Source organism: Dermacentor albipictus, chromosome 3 (genome assembly GCF_038994185.2).
Source record: "Dermacentor albipictus isolate Rhodes 1998 colony chromosome 3, USDA_Dalb.pri_finalv2, whole genome shotgun sequence".
In the NCBI taxonomy this organism is placed as follows: Eukaryota; Metazoa; Arthropoda; class Arachnida; order Ixodida; family Ixodidae; genus Dermacentor; species Dermacentor albipictus.
Window position 1 is genome coordinate 166822053 of NC_091823.1, and position 8399 is coordinate 166830451.

Below are 8399 nucleotides of genomic sequence, written 5' to 3' on the forward strand. Positions count from 1 at the left end.
AAATCTGTTTGATACTTTCGCCATGATGTACCATATTCGGTAAGATTGGTTGCCCCCTATAATGTGCTCATACAACCTATAAACGTTATAAGCATGTTATATTTGGCCAACACCCAATTCAACTTCACTAAAACACTCAATTCCACGAAGAACCGTGTTGCTTTAATCATTATTTTCGTGTTGAGGTTAAGTCTTGATCATAAATTGTAGTTGAGTATGTTTAAGCGCACTGACAGGCGGAGGCACATACTGCAGAAACTGTTTGTTTGTTTACTTCTTGTTCGCACTTATTGTGGCGCTTAACCCGGCCCTTGGGTGTTTTGGAGAAATTGGGCTCTTCAACGGGATCCTGGGTAATTTTTCTGTGGACAAAATCAGCTCGCCAACGGCAATAATCCCGTTTTCCAAACAGACTTGCACGAACTCGGCTCGTCCCCTTGGTTTTTCTCCTACTGCATTGAAGGCTGCAGTGCCAGTGTTTGAAATCCGCGGTTATTTGGCTCTTTCGTGCCTTACTGCAGAAATGTCTGCACTTATGCAGCGCCTAAAAAGCCGTGTTTATTCAGTCTTGGCTTCTACAACATAGATGGCAGCCATGTCGTCAGCGCTGGAGGGAGGCGGGGGGGGGGGCGGTTTTTGCGGTCTTTGTTTTCTACTACATAGATGGCAGCACATTGTAGGCGCTCAAAGACCACGTGTTTGGAATTGAGCAGTTTTAGCGCCTTTTGGCAGCTTTTAAACCATCGTGTCTGCACCGCTTACGGCAATGGCAAGCGCATGCATATGACATCAAGAGGTAAAACGAGGTGTTCACGCTTAAAAAATTATTCAGATTGGTTGAAAAAGATTGAAAAGGGTTTCCGATGTAGTGAAGTTTTACAATGAGCCTTAAAAAAGCAAAGTCAGGTAGCTCTTCGTCAAAATAGTAACGCTCTTCAAGAGTAAACGTTATTAAGTAATTATTTCTTGTTACGTTTGCCACACTCTTCGCTCAAAACGCTGCTGTTGTCTTTCACCAGAGTATTTGACTTCTGTCAATCGCATGTTTTCTCATTCCCTATCTCGGAAAAGTCAGTTGTTTCGTGTAGCACGTCGTTTGCGTCACACAGGACATTCGCCATGAGCCCGTACCGCTACCTTCTGTTGCCATCTTGTCTTCAAATCTACCTCTACTGCAATGAATTTTTGAGATAATCTGTGCTAATCATCACTCCAGCGGGCTTGAAACCTGCCATCACAAAGCGTGCTGACTAATTTCTTAACATTGTCATCATGAACTCCATATTTCATTTGCCCTTCTCACATAAGATGTCCGTGATGGAAGCCTCCTATGGTGTTGGGCTGCTGAGCGCGAGGTCGCGGGATCGGATCCCGGCCACGGCGGCCGCATTTCGATGGGGGGAAAATGGAAAAACACCCGCGTACTTAGATTTAGGAGCACGTTAAAGAACCCCAGGTGGTCCAAATTTCCGGAGTCCTCCCCTATGGCGTGCCTCATAATCAGAAATTGGTTTTGGCATGTAAAACCCCATAATTTAATGGAACCCTCAAGGAATGAATGAACTACTTTCTGCAGACAAGCGTGTTAAAGCCTGTTTATGACGTAAAATGATGTGGATCAGTTGTTCTATAGATGCTGATATTGCCTAGAAGGAGTTTATTGTAATAATTATAGGAATGAACTTGCTTAAGTTTTCGAGCAATATATGCCTCGATCAAGTACCGCATACGTAAAGAGAAGACGTTTACTTGTTTCGAGCGTAAGTGGAATACACAAGGCGAAAAAAAAAACGCAGCCCGTTTCAAAGCATTGGTGTAAATCAAGCTTGCTAGGCGTTGTGAGAACATGTATTCAGGGAAGTGTATTTTGTGTAATTCCACTTTCATTTTTTTAGTTTCAATTATTGGACTCGGACAAAGGCATCTGAACGACGGACGACCTCGGTTTGTAAGCAGGCGGCAAGACTACTACTATCGCATTGCAGTTTTTGACCAGCACTTCGTCCCCAGAACTCAGGAGAGGCAGCTTCCAAGTCTCATGGTAGCGATTGAAAGCCTTTCTCTGTTCCTTCCTGGTAGGGCTGCTCCTCCGACGAATGAGCGCCTGGCTCGCAGTTCTGGGCGCCGAGTTGCTGGGATGCAGGTCGTGCGCAGGCGCCTGCCCATGAGTAGTTCCGCTGTACTTTTTCCCCGAGGGGTACGAGGTATCCCTGCAACATAACGGTGCTAGGTGGGGGTCACTTGTTTTCTTGATGAGATTTCTTACAGCTTGTATCATATTCTCCACCTCCCGATTCGCCGGTGGATATCTCGGGTTTTTCGGGACTCGCAGAAAGCCGTAATTTTGCGTAAAACTCCTGAATTCCGACGACGGAAATGGCTGCTCAGTGTCAGATGACACAATTTCCGGTATACAATGCCGTGCAAAAGAAAAAATCGTGGGGCCGCAATATTCACGTGGGGACCGATTACCACGGAAGCTGTTGAGGCTGCATACATGGGCTGCATACATTATGAAATGATACATTTTTTTGTTTTCGTATGGCACCACACTACGCCGACACAAGCGCAGCCGCGGTCACCGCATCTGTCGGAACCACTGCTGCATCCGCGCCAGCACCAAGGTCCGTCCAAACAGGTCTCGAAGCTTGGAATGAAAAGCGTGCCAAAACCTATCGCCTGGGATATCAGTTAGTGGCGCACGATTGAAGGGTGACTAGTTGAGGCGAGGGGGGGGGGGTACAAACACCGAAACTAGAAAACCTATGTGAAAAAGAAAATGTTCGAAAATTTTAATCAGAATACTGGTATTCCAGCAAATTTTCCCTTTCAGATATTTTTCCTGTACTAAAAGAACAAATGTTATTTTTTCTTCTATTTTACAATTTGTTAGTTCTTTTTTGGCGACCCCCACCAACAAGTGATTCTGGCGTAAGACTTGGCAAGGCTGTGCAAGCCAGCTATTACGTCATGAGGAATCGCATTACTCTCTTCAACGGGTGGCTTCTTCGGAGTTGTTTTATTATTTTTGTTATTTCGTAGCGTGTTTCTTCAAAGTGTGGCATGCGCTTCCCTTCAAATTTTGCGTGACCGAGCGCACTGCATTCATTGGCGAAAGGTGTGAGTGCAGGTTTTTGTTATCGTGCAGCTTCACGCTGCGCCATCGGACCCGCTTTTCTCGTCATGACGATAAATCCGAAACACCCCACAAAGAAACCTCGCGCCATGTTCGTTTACTCTCCGTAACACAGGCTCTAAGTTTCCGACGAGAAGCAAAATTAGTAAGTGAAATGATTTATAAATGATGATGTGGGTCAATGTTGTCTTGTCTGATAGCTGTTGTATATGAATACATGGTGTGGCACGGAATTTCAAATGATTCGGTGACTTTTAATCATTGAAACATGTTTTGTTTGGTGAATTACATTGATTGCATTATTCGAGACGAATAAAAGTGAAGTTGATTTTAAAAGCTCTTTGGCAGTGTCACTTATTTCCAGCCTATTCACTCACCTGCCTAAGGAAGCTACTGGAGCAATTGCCGTCATTAACAGCCTAATTACGTTCACATTAGGACATACGCCACTCCTAATAGTTAAAGGACACACTGACGTTACAGCTGAGGCGAGTGGCAAGCTCGCGTCAGCCTCAAAAGAAAAATAACTCTGTCGTAGCGGCCGTAATGCCGGAGGCTAAAGAAATTCAAACATTCACGCCAAGAGCGGCGTAAGATCGTGAAGTCACTGCCATTTCCGGTTGTGACGTCCCTTGTTTATTATTTTTTTATTTATTTGTTGCTTTTAGTTGTCCGCACGATACATAGATGGGATATAATAGGGCTCAGTGAAGCTAGGAGGCCAAAAGAAGCATATACAGTGCTAAAAAGCGGGCACGTCCTGTGCTACTGGGGCTTAGCGGAGAGAAGAGAACTAGGAGTCGGATTCCTGATTAATAAGAATATAGCTGGTAACATACAGCAATTCTATAGCATTAACGAGAGGGTGGCAGGTCTTGTTGTGAAACTTAATAAGAGGTACAAAATGAAGATTGTACAGGTCTACGCCCCTACATCCAGTCATGATGACCAGGAAGTCGAAAGCTTCTATGAAGACGTGGAATCGGCGATGGGTAGAGTGAAAACTAAATACACTATACTAAAGGGCGATTTTAATGCTAAGGTAGGCAAGAAGCAGGCTGGAGAGAAGGCAGTGGAGGAATATGGCATAGGCACTAGGAATAGCAGGGGAGAGTTATTAGTAGAGTTTGCGGAACAGAATATTATGAGGATAATGAACACCTTCTTCCGCAAGCGGGATAACCGAAAGTGGACGTGGAGGAGCCCGAACGGCGACACTAGAAATGAAATAGACTTCATTCTCTGCGCTAACCCTGGCATCATACAAGATGTGGACGTGTTCGGCAAGGTGCGCTGCAGTGACCACAGGATGGTAAGACCTCGAATTAGCCTAGGCGTGAGGAGGGAACGAAAGAAACTGGTACATAAGAAGCCGATTAATGAGTTAGCGGTAAGAGGGAAAATAGAGGAATTCCAGATCAAGCTACAGAACAGGTATTCGGCTTTAACTCAGGAAGAGGACCTTAGTGTTGAAGCAGTGAACGACAATCTTGAGGGCATCATTAAGGAGTGTGCAATGGAAGTCGGTGGTAACTCCGTTAGGCAGGATACCAGCAAACTATCGCAGGAGACGAAAGATCTGATCAAGAAACGCCAATGCATGAAAGCATCTAACCCTACAGCTAGAATAGAACTGGCAGAACTTTCTAAGTTAATCAACAAGCGTAAGACAGCTGACATAAGGAAGTATAATATGGATAGAATTGAACATGCTCTCAGGAACGGAGGAAGCCTAAAAACAGTGAAGAAGAAACTAGGAATTGGCAAGAATCACATGTATGCGTTAAGAGACAAAGCCGGCAATATCATTACTAATACGGATGAGATAGTTCAAGTGGTTGAGGAGTTCTATAGAGATTTATACAGTACCAATGGCACCCACGACGATAATGGAAGAGAACATAGTCTAGACGAATTCGAAATCCCAAAGGTAACGCCGGAAGAAGTAAGGAAAGCCTTGGGAGATATGCAAAGGGGAAAGGCAGCTGGGGAGGATCAGGTAACAGCAGATTTGTTGAAGGATGGTGGACAGATTGTTCTAGAGAAACTGGCCACCCTGTATACGCAATGCCTCATGACTTCGAGCGTACCGGAATCTTGGAAGAACGCTAACATAATCCTAATCCATAAGAAAGGGGACGCCAAAGACTTGAAAAATTATAGACCGATCAGCTTACTGTCCGTTGCGTACAAACTATTTACTAAGGTAATCGCAAATAGAATCAGGAGCACCTTAGACTTCAGTCAAGCAAAGGACCAGGCAGGATTCCGTAAAGGCTACTCAACAATAGATCATATTCACACTATCAATCAGGTGATAGAGAAATGTGCGGAATATAACCAACCCTTATATATAGCTTTCATTGATTACGAGAAAGCGTTTGATTATGTCGAAACCTCAGCAGTCATGGAGGCATTACGGAATCAGGGTGTAGACGAGCCATATGTAAAAATATTGAAAGATATCTATAGCGGCTCCACAGCCACCGTAGTCCTCCATAAAGCAAACAACAAAATCCCAATAAAGAAAGGCGTCAGGCAGGGAGATACGATATCTCCAATGCTATTCACAGCATGTTTACAGGAGGTATTCAGAGACCTGGATTGGGAAGAATTGGGGATAAAAGTTAATGGAGAATACCTTGGTAACTTGCGATTCGCTGATGATATTGCCTTGCTTAGTAACTCAGGGGACCAATTGCAATGCATGCTCAATGACCTGGAGAGGCAAAGCAGAAGAGTGGGTCTAAAAATTAATCTCCAGAAAACTAAAGTAATGTTTAACAGTCTCAGAAGAGAACAGCAATTTACAATAGGTAGCGAGGCACTGGAAGTGGTAAGGGAATACATCTACTTAGGGCAGGTAGTGACGGCGGATCCGGATCATGAGACGGAAATAATCAGAAGAATAAGAATGGGCTGGGGTGCATTTGGCAGGCATTCTCAGATCATGAACAGCAGGTTGCCATTATCCCTCAAGAGAAAAGTATATAATAGCTGTGTCTTACCAGTACTCACCTACGGGGCAGAAACCTGGAGGCTTACGAAAAGGGTTCTACTCAAATTGAGGACGACGCAACGAGCTATGGAAAGAATGATAGGTGTAACATTAAGGGATAAGAAAAGAGCAGATTGGGTAAGGGAACAAACGCGAGTTAATGACATCTTAGTTGAAATCAAGAAAAAGAAATGGGCATGGGCAGGACATGTAATGAGGAGGGAAGATAACCGATGGTCATTGAGGGTTACGGACTGGATCCCAAGGGAAGGGAAGCGTAGCAGGGGGCGGCAGAAAGTTAGGTGGGCGGATGAGATTAAGAAGTTTGCAGGCGTGACATGGCCACAATTAGTACATGACCGGGGTTGTTGGAGAAGTATGGGAGAGGCCTTTGCCCTGCAGTGGGCGTAACCAGGATGATGATGATGATGATGATGATGATGATGGCGATACATAGATGGCGACAGTCACAACGAGCCCCATTTTCTTGACACGGGGGCTTCCACGGAAGCTTCGCTACCAGTTTATATATACCTTGCCGGCACCTCCGACGCGCGTGACTTCATTACCACAGAAGCGCATGCCACGTGCACAGGCGCCGTCGCCACACTCTTTCCCCCTCTCATTGTTCGTCAAACAGGATTTCAAAGAAATAAAGCACATGGAGGCCAACTGGTTACCGTGAGTGCGCTTTATAATACACACACACACACACACACACACACACACACACACACACACACACACACACACATATATACATATATATATATATATATATATATATATATATATATATATATATATATATATATATATATATATATATATATATATATATATATATATATATATATATATCTTACAACGCCGAATTTATGCGGTTCTACTTGGACCCAGCATATACAACATATTTTTGTTAAGTTGGCGGAGAGCTTCAAGCCTGCTACCCATCTGCTACAAGTCGGCTCGGTATTGCACTATTTCCGGGATCGGCCCATGCATTTCTGTCCACACGCCGTAATAGGGACGCAAACCTGCCAGGGCACTCTCGCTAGGAACAGCGGGGGGGTTGTACGGCGGGGGGATGCATACAGGGGCTAGAGGTAAACAGCTTCATTCTGCGCTCTTACACAAATGTACACCCTTTGTGTCGTATCTTGCCGCACAACAATAATCCTCATCTGTCTTGCTTGCGTTTCCGTTCTTGAAAACGCCGCGGTCGCTACTTTCCTGCGAAGAATACTCCATGATGCCGTTAACGTGCATGCAGTTCTTGACTTGGAAGTGCCGGACTCGCAGCGTTAAAGAAAGGAAATGCGGACAAGACAGATGACGATTATCGTTGTGTGGCAAGATACGACACAAAGGGCCTAATTTTGCTTAAGAGTGCACAAATACCCTTCAAGCGATTCATGACACTGGTGCTATCTGATATAGCAAGACGCGCAAGGTCTGGGTACCGCGAGAGGTAATCAACAACTGCAAGATAGTCTGCGAAATCAATCTGGCATATGTCTACGCCAACCTTTTCCATAGTATTGTTTGTTCCTGTTCGAGTCATAGGTTCTGCGTTCTGGTGGCGCGACAACGCGCAGACTTGGCACTCTCTTATCGATTCGGCAATTTCTGAGCTTAGTCCCGGCCACCATATGGACTCGCGTGCTCTGGACTGTGATTTAAGGTCCCTTGATCGCAGTCATGCAGGTGACGCAGAACTACAGCCCATTGACGCTGTGGAACGACGAGCCTCGTGCCTTTCAATATCATGTTGTTCCAAACTGTAATAGAGGCTCTTTCCTGCCAATATGGACGCAACGAGATAGGAAGTGACTGGTACCTAGGTAATCCACATCGACAGAGACGAATCAAAGCCTTGCAAACGTCGTCTCCCATTGGTCCTTCTTTCACATTTTCTATATGTCCAACCTCGACCACTTCGTCGATGCACGCTTCTGCGTAGCCAATGATTTCCGCTACTCGCAGCATATCCGAGTTTGTTAGCGTTTCTCAAAGCGGCGGCATTTAAAGGGCCTTCGCGTTTACCAAGCCTTACCCAGGGACGAGAACAACCACAAACACTAGCCTCGTTCTGAAACGGTGAACTACAACTACAAAAAAAGCGGGTTTTACGTGCCAAAACCACGATCTGATTATGAGGCACGCCGTAGTGGGGGACTCCGGGATAATTTGGACCACCTAGGGATCTTTAACATGCACTTAAATCTAAGTGCACGGGTGTTTTCTCATTTGGCCCCCATCGCA